The sequence below is a fragment of the Rhamphochromis longiceps genome, linkage group LG9, assembly GCF_057381845.1.
Source record: "Rhamphochromis longiceps isolate RC_006_pf linkage group LG9, R_longiceps_female_GT1.1, whole genome shotgun sequence".
Lineage (NCBI taxonomy): Eukaryota > Metazoa > Chordata > Actinopteri > Cichliformes > Cichlidae > Rhamphochromis > Rhamphochromis longiceps.
The window spans coordinates 13820705-13833139 of NC_140565.1; the positions used below are offsets into that span (position 1 = coordinate 13820705).

The 12435-nt window shown below is 45.2% G+C and overlaps 9 non-coding genes across 9 annotated transcripts; all 9 read right to left on the reverse strand.

Annotated features, from left to right (window-relative positions):
• Positions 1-543: 543 nt before the first annotated feature.
• On the reverse strand, positions 544-625 carry trnas-aga (transfer RNA serine (anticodon AGA)). The gene has a single exon. It is a non-coding gene; the product is annotated as a tRNA-Ser (tRNA).
• Positions 626-2632: 2007 nt separating this feature from the next.
• trnas-aga (transfer RNA serine (anticodon AGA)) lies at positions 2633-2714 on the reverse strand. The gene has a single exon. It is a non-coding gene; the product is annotated as a tRNA-Ser (tRNA).
• A 575-nt stretch (positions 2715-3289) lies between these two features.
• On the reverse strand, positions 3290-3361 carry trnag-ucc (transfer RNA glycine (anticodon UCC)). The gene has a single exon. It is a non-coding gene; the product is annotated as a tRNA-Gly (tRNA).
• A 1360-nt stretch (positions 3362-4721) lies between these two features.
• On the reverse strand, positions 4722-4803 carry trnas-aga (transfer RNA serine (anticodon AGA)). Its single transcript has one exon. It is a non-coding gene; the product is annotated as a tRNA-Ser (tRNA).
• A 575-nt stretch (positions 4804-5378) lies between these two features.
• On the reverse strand, positions 5379-5450 carry trnag-ucc (transfer RNA glycine (anticodon UCC)). Its single transcript has one exon. It is a non-coding gene; the product is annotated as a tRNA-Gly (tRNA).
• Positions 5451-6810: 1360 nt separating this feature from the next.
• Positions 6811-6892, reverse strand: trnas-aga (transfer RNA serine (anticodon AGA)). Its single transcript has one exon. It is a non-coding gene; the product is annotated as a tRNA-Ser (tRNA).
• Positions 6893-7467: 575 nt separating this feature from the next.
• trnag-ucc (transfer RNA glycine (anticodon UCC)) lies at positions 7468-7539 on the reverse strand. Its single transcript has one exon. It is a non-coding gene; the product is annotated as a tRNA-Gly (tRNA).
• Positions 7540-8899: 1360 nt separating this feature from the next.
• On the reverse strand, positions 8900-8981 carry trnas-aga (transfer RNA serine (anticodon AGA)). The gene has a single exon. It is a non-coding gene; the product is annotated as a tRNA-Ser (tRNA).
• Positions 8982-9556: 575 nt separating this feature from the next.
• On the reverse strand, positions 9557-9628 carry trnag-ucc (transfer RNA glycine (anticodon UCC)). Its single transcript has one exon. It is a non-coding gene; the product is annotated as a tRNA-Gly (tRNA).
• Positions 9629-12435: the final 2807 nt, after the last annotated feature.

Genomic DNA, 12435 nt, shown 5'->3' on the forward strand with positions numbered 1-12435 from the left:
TATCATTAGATGGAGAGAGTGTACAAAGGCCGGCATAGTGGGTCTGTGGCCACTCTTGCTTGCGCTTTTGCGTGTCCGTCAGCCAGCTGTGGAGAAGAGCAAAGTTTTTACATGCAAAGAGCTGTAGTGAAAAGCAGTGTTCCAAACAATGAAATGTGTCCACTCCTTGTGCTTTTCATGCAGTAATGTTTGAAGCTATTTCTGCTGTTGTCCCATTCCCGGTGAAATCCGCTGTGCCTCCAATCCCGATCCCAGTCCTCTCGCAAAGCAATCAGCATTTGTCAGACGCATGAGTCATTGGCGGTACTCAGACTGGATCCTGGACGACTACACGGGGGCACGTGTGGGGTGGCTAAGAGACCAATTGAAGGATGCCATGTTTACTGAATATGTGCCTAATTTTGTCAGGACATAGCTGGGTCCATTGCTTCTGCGTGCTCTATTTTCACAAGCAAAGGCCTGGCTCTTTCTCCTGGCACCTTCTCAGGTGATCTCCATGCCTTCTTCTCAAATCAACGTCTGGACTGCCGCAAAAGAGCTGACCGTTGTCGACAGGATTCGAACCTGTGCGGGGAGACCCCAATGGATTTCTAGTCCATCGCCTTGACCGCTCGGCCACAACAACCACATTAGGCTGTGGAACTACATACTTGAAAGACATACGTCTTCCAAGTCCTACGCCACACATCTTTCAAGTAGGATGTGCACAACAACGGCCACGCTGGATTGTAAATGCGGTAGCTGCATGACTTTGGTGCGAAAGCTTGTGGTTTTGCAGTTCCGTGAGATTGGTGCAGCACAGCTGCGGTTGAAGCTAACTGGCTGACATTAGCTTGCTTGTTTGCATGAACAGTAACACACACAGCTGATGATTTTGCCACCGCAAAGAGCTGATCAGTACATGGTTAGTAAAATGTTATCTTCATTCCAAACATTGAGCACAATATTTAAAGTGGGACTGGGTGTCTTTATGAAGAAGTAGCGTGTCCAATCCCAGTTTCATGTAAGAAGGTATAGGTATGAAGTGATGAGAACTCAAAGCCTGTGTGAACAGTGTCTTTCCACAGTAAACGGTAGCAGCGAGGCCGATGAAGAATGCACCTGGCCTGACATTGTAAGCATTTGCAGAAAGAGAGGAGAACGTTTTTAGTGTAAAACAATACGCAGCCCACATGCTTGAACAGCACTGCGAGTGGCAACTGCGATGGCCGGGAATCGAACACCGGTCAACTGCTTGGAAGGCAGCTATGCTCGCCACTATACCACCATCGCTGTGAAAGAACGCAAAATCACTGATTCATTGTCCGGCTTATACAGATTTTCAGGACAATTAACAAGGTGGGCATTGTGATTACTCGCTTGTCAGGTTCTAAACTGGTCAAAAGGTAGATCACTAAAAAGACTAGTGCTTTCATGCAACTGCACATTTAATCTCATCAGCAAAGCTTCTTTGCTACTCAAGTGTGGCCTCTCACGCATTTAAACTCTTGCGTGATTTTTAGCACCTTGAGAGTCGCAATGGTCACGCGAGTTCTTCAGGTCACAGCAGACAAGGTGAGAATAGGTGTGAATCTGTCTTGGGACGAATCTGGGACGAGGACGTCTTTGGCTCCTCTTTCAAGTTATTGGACTTTGGCAAAAAGGTTTTACGCTTAATTCAAAAATGAGAGCAAGTGTCTGTGTCCCGAATACAAAGTGGGAGCTGGTTCCATAGAGAGGGGCCTGAAAAGTGATGGCTCTGCCTTCCATTGCACTTTTATATCCCCTCGGAAGCCAGCAGTCTGAGAGCAAAGCACTCTGTTGGGATGATATGGCACTGTGAGATCTTGTAGACAAAATTGGTGGTGATTATTCAAGACCTTGTGTGTGAGGGCAAGTATTTGGATTTTTATTTGGGATTTAATTGGGAGCCAATGAAGAGAGAAGTCCATATGGGGGAAATCTACTCTGTCCTTCCAGTCCCTGACTGTGCTCTGGATGCAGCGTTTTGTAAAACAGTGTAAAGGCTTTTCAGGAAGCTTTTAGGACACTGTGAAAATACTGAATTTGAATAGTGGAGGCTAGAAGTAGTGAATGTATCCTTCCTCTCTATCATTAGATGGAGAGAGTGTACAAAGGCCGGCATAGTGGGTCTGTGGCCACTCTTGCTTGCGCTTTTGCGTGTCCGTCAGCCAGCTGTGGAGAAGAGCAAAGTTTTTACATGCAAAGAGCTGTAGTGAAAAGCAGTGTTCCAAACAATGAAATGTGTCCACTCCTTGTGCTTTTCATGCAGTAATGTTTGAAGCTATTTCTGCTGTTGTCCCATTCCCGGTGAAATCCGCTGTGCCTCCAATCCCGATCCCAGTCCTCTCGCAAAGCAATCAGCATTTGTCAGACGCATGAGTCATTGGCGGTACTCAGACTGGATCCTGGACGACTACACGGGGGCACGTGTGGGGTGGCTAAGAGACCAATTGAAGGATGCCATGTTTACTGAATATGTGCCTAATTTTGTCAGGACATAGCTGGGTCCATTGCTTCTGCGTGCTCTATTTTCACAAGCAAAGGCCTGGCTCTTTCTCCTGGCACCTTCTCAGGTGATCTCCATGCCTTCTTCTCAAATCAACGACTGGACTGCCGCAAAATAGCTGACCGTTGTCGACAGGATTCGAACCTGTGCGGGGAGACCCCAATGGATTTCTAGTCCATCGCCTTGACCGCTCGGCCACAACAACCACATTGGGCTGTGGAACTACATACTTGAAAGACATACGTCTTCCAAGTCCTACGCCACACATCTTTCAAGTAGGATGTGCACAACAACGGCCACGCTGGATTGTAAATGCGGTAGCTGCATGACTTTGGTGCGAAAGCTTGTGGTTTTGCAGTTCCGTGAGATTGGTGCAGCACAGCTGCGGTTGAAGCTAACTGGCTGACATTAGCTTGCTTGTTTGCATGAACAGTAACACACACAGCTGATGATTTTGCCACCGCAAAGAGCTGATCAGTACATGGTTAGTAAAATGTTATCTTCATTCCAAACATTGAGCACAATATTTAAAGTGGGACTGGGTGTCTTTATGAAGAAGTAGCGTGTCCAATCCCAGTTTCATGTAAGAAGGTATAGGTATGAAGTGATGAGAACTCAAAGCCTGTGTGAACAGTGTCTTTCCACAGTAAACGGTAGCAGCGAGGCCGATGAAGAATGCACCTGGCCTGACATTGTAAGCATTTGCAGAAAGAGCGGAGAACGTTTTTAGTGTAAAACAATACGCAGCCCACATGCTTGAACAGCACTGCGAGTGGCAACTGCGATGGCCGGGAATCGAACCCGGGTCAACTGCTTGGAAGGAAGCTATGCTCGCCACTATACCACCATCGCTGTGAAAGAACGCAAAATCACTGATTCATTGTCCGGCTTATACAGATTTTCAGGACAATTAACAAGGTGGGCATTGTGATTACTCGCTTGTCAGGTTCTAAACTGGTCAAAAGGTAGATCACTAAAAAGACTAGTGCTTTCATGCAACTGCACATTTAATCTCATCAGCAAAGCTTCTTTGCTACTCAAGTGTGGCCTCTCACGCATTTAAACTCTTGCGTGATTTTTAGCACCTTGAGAGTCGCAATGGTCACGCGAGTTCTTCAGGTCACAGCAGACAAGGTGAGAATAGGTGTGAATCTGTCTTGGGACGAATCTGGGACGAGGACGTCTTTGGCTCCTCTTTCAAGTTATTGGACTTTGGCAAAAAGGTTTTACGCTTAATTCAAAAATGAGAGCAAGTGTCTGTGTCCCGAATACAAAGTGGGAGCTGGTTCCATAGAGAGGGGCCTGAAAAGTGATGGCTCTGCCTTCCATTGCACTTTTATATCCCCTCGGAAGCCAGCAGTCTGAGAGCAAAGCACTCTGTTGGGATGATATGGCACTGTGAGATCTTGTAGACAAAATTGGTGGTGATTATTCAAGACCTTGTGTGTGAGGGCAAGTATTTGGATTTTTATTTGGGATTTAATTGGGAGCCAATGAAGAGAGAAGTCCATATGGGGGAAATCTACTCTGTCCTTCCAGTCCCTGACTGTGCTCTGGATGCAGCGTTTTGTAAAACAGTGTAAAGGCTTTTCAGGAAGCTTTTAGGACACTGTGAAAATACTGAATTTGAATAGTGGAGGCTAGAAGTAGTGAATGTATCCTTCCTCTCTATCATTAGATGGAGAGAGTGTACAAAGGCCGGCATAGTGGGTCTGTGGCCACTCTTGCTTGCGCTTTTGCGTGTCCGTCAGCCAGCTGTGGAGAAGAGCAAAGTTTTTACATGCAAAGAGCTGTAGTGAAAAGCAGTGTTCCAAACAATGAAATGTGTCCACTCCTTGTGCTTTTCATGCAGTAATGTTTGAAGCTATTTCTGCTGTTGTCCCATTCCCGGTGAAATCCGCTGTGCCTCCAATCCCGATCCCAGTCCTCTCGCAAAGCAATCAGCATTTGTCAGACGCATGAGTCATTGGCGGTACTCAGACTGGATCCTGGACGACTACACGGGGGCACGTGTGGGGTGGCTAAGAGACCAATTGAAGGATGCCATGTTTACTGAATATGTGCCTAATTTTGTCAGGACATAGCTGGGTCCATTGCTTCTGCGTGCTCTATTTTCACAAGCAAAGGCCTGGCTCTTTCTCCTGGCACCTTCTCAGGTGATCTCCATGCCTTCTTCTCAAATCAACGACTGGACTGCCGCAAAATAGCTGACCGTTGTCGACAGGATTCGAACCTGTGCGGGGAGACCCCAATGGATTTCTAGTCCATCGCCTTGACCGCTCGGCCACAACAACCACATTGGGCTGTGGAACTACATACTTGAAAGACATACGTCTTCCAAGTCCTACGCCACACATCTTTCAAGTAGGATGTGCACAACAACGGCCACGCTGGATTGTAAATGCGGTAGCTGCATGACTTTGGTGCGAAAGCTTGTGGTTTTGCAGTTCCGTGAGATTGGTGCAGCACAGCTGCGGTTGAAGCTAACTGGCTGACATTAGCTTGCTTGTTTGCATGAACAGTAACACACACAGCTGATGATTTTGCCACCGCAAAGAGCTGATCAGTACATGGTTAGTAAAATGTTATCTTCATTCCAAACATTGAGCACAATATTTAAAGTGGGACTGGGTGTCTTTATGAAGAAGTAGCGTGTCCAATCCCAGTTTCATGTAAGAAGGTATAGGTATGAAGTGATGAGAACTCAAAGCCTGTGTGAACAGTGTCTTTCCACAGTAAACGGTAGCAGCGAGGCCGATGAAGAATGCACCTGGCCTGACATTGTAAGCATTTGCAGAAAGAGCGGAGAACGTTTTTAGTGTAAAACAATACGCAGCCCACATGCTTGAACAGCACTGCGAGTGGCAACTGCGATGGCCGGGAATCGAACCCGGGTCAACTGCTTGGAAGGAAGCTATGCTCGCCACTATACCACCATCGCTGTGAAAGAACGCAAAATCACTGATTCATTGTCCGGCTTATACAGATTTTCAGGACAATTAACAAGGTGGGCATTGTGATTACTCGCTTGTCAGGTTCTAAACTGGTCAAAAGGTAGATCACTAAAAAGACTAGTGCTTTCATGCAACTGCACATTTAATCTCATCAGCAAAGCTTCTTTGCTACTCAAGTGTGGCCTCTCACGCATTTAAACTCTTGCGTGATTTTTAGCACCTTGAGAGTCGCAATGGTCACGCGAGTTCTTCAGGTCACAGCAGACAAGGTGAGAATAGGTGTGAATCTGTCTTGGGACGAATCTGGGACGAGGACGTCTTTGGCTCCTCTTTCAAGTTATTGGACTTTGGCAAAAAGGTTTTACGCTTAATTCAAAAATGAGAGCAAGTGTCTGTGTCCCGAATACAAAGTGGGAGCTGGTTCCATAGAGAGGGGCCTGAAAAGTGATGGCTCTGCCTTCCATTGCACTTTTATATCCCCTCGGAAGCCAGCAGTCTGAGAGCAAAGCACTCTGTTGGGATGATATGGCACTGTGAGATCTTGTAGACAAAATTGGTGGTGATTATTCAAGACCTTGTGTGTGAGGGCAAGTATTTGGATTTTTATTTGGGATTTAATTGGGAGCCAATGAAGAGAGAAGTCCATATGGGGGAAATCTACTCTGTCCTTCCAGTCCCTGACTGTGCTCTGGATGCAGCGTTTTGTAAAACAGTGTAAAGGCTTTTCAGGAAGCTTTTAGGACACTGTGAAAATACTGAATTTGAATAGTGGAGGCTAGAAGTAGTGAATGTATCCTTCCTCTCTATCATTAGATGGAGAGAGTGTACAAAGGCCGGCATAGTGGGTCTGTGGCCACTCTTGCTTGCGCTTTTGCGTGTCCGTCAGCCAGCTGTGGAGAAGAGCAAAGTTTTTACATGCAAAGAGCTGTAGTGAAAAGCAGTGTTCCAAACAATGAAATGTGTCCACTCCTTGTGCTTTTCATGCAGTAATGTTTGAAGCTATTTCTGCTGTTGTCCCATTCCCGGTGAAATCCGCTGTGCCTCCAATCCCGATCCCAGTCCTCTCGCAAAGCAATCAGCATTTGTCAGACGCATGAGTCATTGGCGGTACTCAGACTGGATCCTGGACGACTACACGGGGGCACGTGTGGGGTGGCTAAGAGACCAATTGAAGGATGCCATGTTTACTGAATATGTGCCTAATTTTGTCAGGACATAGCTGGGTCCATTGCTTCTGCGTGCTCTATTTTCACAAGCAAAGGCCTGGCTCTTTCTCCTGGCACCTTCTCAGGTGATCTCCATGCCTTCTTCTCAAATCAACGTCTGGACTGCCGCAAAAGAGCTGACCGTTGTCGACAGGATTCGAACCTGTGCGGGGAGACCCCAATGGATTTCTAGTCCATCGCCTTGACCGCTCGGCCACAACAACCACATTAGGCTGTGGAACTACATACTTGAAAGACATACGTCTTCCAAGTCCTACGCCACACATCTTTCAAGTAGGATGTGCACAACAACGGCCACGCTGGATTGTAAATGCGGTAGCTGCATGACTTTGGTGCGAAAGCTTGTGGTTTTGCAGTTCCGTGAGATTGGTGCAGCACAGCTGCGGTTGAAGCTAACTGGCTGACATTAGCTTGCTTGTTTGCATGAACAGTAACACACACAGCTGATGATTTTGCCACCGCAAAGAGCTGATCAGTACATGGTTAGTAAAATGTTATCTTCATTCCAAACATTCAGCACAATATTTAAAGTGGGACTGGGTGTCTTTATGAAGAAGTAGCGTGTCCAATCCCAGTTTCATGTAAGAAGGTATAGGTATGAAGTGATGAGAACTCAAAGCCTGTGTGAACAGTGTCTTTCCACAGTAAACGGTAGCAGCGAGGCCGATGAAGAATGCACCTGGCCTGACATTGTAAGCATTTGCAGAAAGAGAGGAGAACGTTTTTAGTGTAAAACAATACGCAGCCCACATGCTTGAACAGCACTGCGAGTGGCAACTGCGATGGCCGGGAATCGAACCCGGGTCAACTGCTTGGAAGGAAGCTATGCTCGCCACTATACCACCATCGCTGTGAAAGAACGCAAAATCACTGATTCATTGTCCGGCTTATACAGATTTTCAGGACAATTAACAAGGTGGGCATTGTGATTACTCGCTTGTCAGGTTCTAAACTGGTCAAAAGGTAGATCACTAAAAAGACTAGTGCTTTCATGCAACTGCACATTTAATCTCATCAGCAAAGCTTCTTTGCTACTCAAGTGTGGCCTCTCACGCATTTAAACTCTTGCGTGATTTTTAGCACCTTGAGAGTCGCAATGGTCACGCGAGTTCTTCAGGTCACAGCAGACAAGGTGAGAATAGGTGTGAATCTGTCTTGGGACGAATCTGGGACGAGGACGTCTTTGGCTCCTCTTTCAAGTTATTGGACTTTGGCAAAAAGGTTTTACGCTTAATTCAAAAATGAGAGCAAGTGTCTGTGTCCCGAATACAAAGTGGGAGCTGGTTCCATAGAGAGGGGCCTGAAAAGTGATGGCTCTGCCTTCCATTGCACTTTTATATCCCCTCGGAAGCCAGCAGTCTGAGAGCAAAGCACTCTGTTGGGATGATATGGCACTGTGAGATCTTGTAGACAAAATTGGTGGTGATTATTCAAGACCTTGTGTGTGAGGGCAAGTATTTGGATTTTTATTTGGGATTTAATTGGGAGCCAATGAAGAGAGAAGTCCATATGGGGGAAATCTACTCTGTCCTTCCAGTCCCTGACTGTGCTCTGGATGCAGCGTTTTGTAAAACAGTGTAAAGGCTTTTCAGGAAGCTTTTAGGACACTGTGAAAATACTGAATTTGAATAGTGGAGGCTAGAAGTAGTGAATGTATCCTTCCTCTCTATCATTAGATGGAGAGAGTGTACAAAGGCCGGCATAGTGGGTCTGTGGCCACTCTTGCTTGCGCTTTTGCGTGTCTGTCAGCCAGCTGTGGAGAAGAGCAAAGTTTTTACATGCAAAGAGCTGTAGTGAAAAGCAGTGTTCCAAACAATGAAATGTGTCCACTCCTTGTGCTTTTCATGCAGTAATGTTTGAAGCTATTTCTGCTGTTGTCCCATTCCCGGTGAAATCCGCTGTGCCTCCAATCCCGATCCCAGTCCTCTCGCAAAGCAATCAGCATTTGTCAGACGCATGAGTCATTGGCGGTACTCAGACTGGATCCTGGACGACTACACGGGGGCACGTGTGGGGTGGCTAAGAGAGCAATTGAAGGATGCCATGTTTACTGAATATGTGCCTAATTTTGTCAGGACATAGCTGGGTCCATTGCTTCTGCGTGCTCTATTTTCACAAGCAAAGGCCTGGCTCTTTCTCCTGGCACCTTCTCAGGTGATCTCCATGCCTTCTTCTCAAATCAACGTCTGGACTGCCGCAAAATAGCAGACCGTTGTCGACAGGATTCGAACCTGTGCGGGGAGACCCCAATGGATTTCTAGTCCATCGCCTTGACCGCTCGGCCACAACAACCACAGTGGGCTATGGAACTACATACTTGAAAGACATACGTCTTCCAAGTCCTACGCCACACGTCTTTCAAGTAGGATGTGCACAACAACGGCCACGCTGGATTGTAAATGCGGTAGCTGCATGACTTTGGTGCGAAAGCTTGTGGTTTTGCAGTTCCGTGAGATTGGTGCAGCACAGCTGCGGTTGAAGCTAACTGGCTGACATTAGCTTGCTTGTTTGCATGAACAGTAACACACACAGCTGATGATTTTGCCACCGCAAAGAGCTGATCAGTACATGGTTAGTAAAATGTTATCTTCATTCCAAACATTGAGCACAATATTTAAAGTGGGACTGGGTGTCTTTATGAAGAAGTAGCGTGTCCAATCCCAGTTTCATGTAAGAAGGTATAGGTATGAAGTGATGAGAACTCAAAGCGTGTTTGAACAGTGTCTTTCCACAGTAAACGGTAGCAGCGAGGCCGATGAAGAATGCACCTGGCCTGACATTGTAAGCATTTGCAGAAAGAGAGGAGAACGTTTTTAGTGTAAAACAATACGCAGCCCACATGCTTGAACAGCACTGCGAGTGGCAACTGCGATGGCCGGGAATCGAACCCGGGTCAACTGCTTGGAAGGCAGCTATGCTCGCCACTATACCACCATCGCTGTGAAAGAATGCAAAATCACTGATTCATTGTCCGGCTTATACAGATTTTCAGGACAATTAACAAGGTGGGCATTGTGATTACTCGCTTGTGTAGAATAAGGAGGGGATGTTTTTCTCATTATCATTTAATATTTTAATATGCCATTATTAGTTCATTAGAAGTATATAACCAGCTTTGCATTAAGCATAAATTGAAGTTTTTGATCTTACATTATTCTTTGCATTACAGTGATGGTGATAACTTTAGTTTGATCTTTTCTTACAGGTACCAGAATAATAACATGATTTTCCATTGCAGATGTAACCATGATCATTCCATACACATTGCAGTTTGTTGCTTATTCTAGAGTTGTGCTCAAGGTAATTAAAGGTTAAAAGCTACAGCCAGCGCGAGTCTGGCTGATCTATGGAGGGCAAAGGCTTTGAGCTTGGAAGGCCGCACGCGCTTACACAGCACTTATAAGATGTTATTCTTGGTGATTTTGTGCTTAGTCATGTTTTAATATGTTTTAAGTAGAAGTAGCTGATCCAGCAATATTCATTTAATATTATATACTTGATTTAGAGCAATACACACTGATGGTCTTAATAAATGAAAGAGTCCTTGTAGCTGCCATGTTGTGTCTTAGCAGGGTACAGACGGTTCCAGGAGAAGGGGGGCAGGTAGCGTCTGCCCTCGGGAAGGAGACAATGTTATTCTTTCTGTTAAATAAAATTGTCAACATTGATTGTATTACACCTGTCACTACGCATGAGGGGGCGTTCCAATACCCTGATTTCATAAAACTATGGTGATGTGTTTTTTGAGATGAGATCTGAGACTGTCTGCATACAGTGTCCATCTCCCACGTGTGTGATCATTAAATCATCGTTTGACTCAACCCGACCGGACCAGTGTTGTTATTGTGGGTTTTTTCCTCTGGTGTCCATCCCAATATTCTGAACCTTAACATTTTGGGGGCTCGTCCTGTGGTATTGGGGTGGAAGTGTGAGGTGTGGACGGTCTGAGGTTGTCGAGCGGACAGGCACGGACCAGGGATCTGATGTGAGTGAGCTTCCCGGGTGCATCTAAAAGGTAAGGCACTGCCTGTTGAGTTGATTCCCAAATTGTGCCAAATTGGGCTGCATTAAATTAAAAGCCTACTCACTGACGTTGCTGGTGGGTGTCTGTTTTGATTTTGATGAGAATCACCGTGTGTTATGCAGTTAAAGTTGTTTAAGAGTGTTTAATGAAGTTGAAGAAATAAGAAACTGTTCTGGAGGTAACAGATATAATGTTGGGTTTGAGTCCCTGGATATTGAGCTGAAGGCTCAGGTAGTTTGGTAGGGAGATTAGGACAGAAACTGTTCTGGAGGAAACAGAGACTGGTTAATAGTTTTACAAATTAGGTCAGAAACTGTTCTGGAGGTAACAGATACTGTTTAATTGATATGTTAAAATTTGTCAAAATCGGTTAGGTGAAAATTGTTATAGGACGGCACTGGAAGATGCTAAGAAGCACATAGCCCGGAGGTTACGCTCCCTCCTGGCCGTGGACGCGCGGTCTTGACCTGTCGGCGAACAGGGCTAGTTCAGTTTGGTTTAACTGTGGGGTACAGGGCATCCCGAAATAAGCTAGGAGTTACCGAGTCTCCTCATCGTTTAAAACGGTGTCATGTGCTTGTTTGGACACAGTTAAATTGAGTTAGGGATTTTAGAAATCAGGCCATAGGCTGTTCTGGAGGAAACAGATACTGGTTAATTGATTACAAAAAAGTGAAACTTTCTTCGGTGAGACCCGTTATTTTAAATTTGTCGAAATTTGTTAGGTGCTGAATCTGTCAGGCCTGTCAGTGATTGTAAATATAAGACGTCTTTTGTGAATAGAATTCTATCTGAGCTTTGTGTGACCCTGTGTGTGATGAGAGCGCAGCTGCAGCGCTGCGAGCTATTTTTAGACGGTGTGAACATGCAAATGAGCGTGTGGCTGGGAGGAGAACGGAGCTTTTCACTTCCTGCCCAGAGTGTGTGTGAGCCTTAGAAGCAGAAGGCTTTTTATTGCTGAAAGTTTATAAATATGCTGCTGGTTTTGATGTTATAACAATGTAAATAGTTTTTGATTTAAAAAGAGTGGTTTAAATAATTTTCAGACACACCTTGCAAATGTGCTTATAATGAGTTGGCACTCGGCCTTTGAAGGTCAGAAGCTTCATTCGGCGTGACTGTCCGGATTGATAAAGTGTAGTAAATGCCTTGAGTGCAGAGGGTTAAATGCAAACAAGCTTACAAACACATAGGTTATGATCAGAATAGGTCCCTAGAAGGCTTTTGAATGTTTTAAACCAAGTGGGAATCACTAGAAGGTTATTTGTTAATCACAGTTGATTTATGTAATGTAAAAAGCATTTAAGACTGAGTAACTTCAGTTTTTGAGGAGCATAAAAGAGCGTTCCTAGATCAGAGTAAGCTGCTGTAAGTCAATTGAAAACAATTTAATTAAATCTTAAATATTTTATACTGATAACACAACTGATTTTAAGTCATACCTTTAAATAAGTAAAGTTCATGAACTTTTCTGAGCTGCCTTGGACGCCTGAAGCTGAAGCCGCATTTATTAGGGTAAAACAGGATTATGCAGGCACAGATTTAGCCACACCCAATTATGATGAGCCATTCTATTTGGATGTTTCTGAAACAAACTCAATTGTAAATGGAGTGTTGTTTCAGAAAAAAGGGGGGGGTAGAGATGTGCTCATGTATGTTAGTGTAAAACTACATCCAACAGAAGCAAAGCATCCTACATGCACACAACATGCAGCAGGGGTC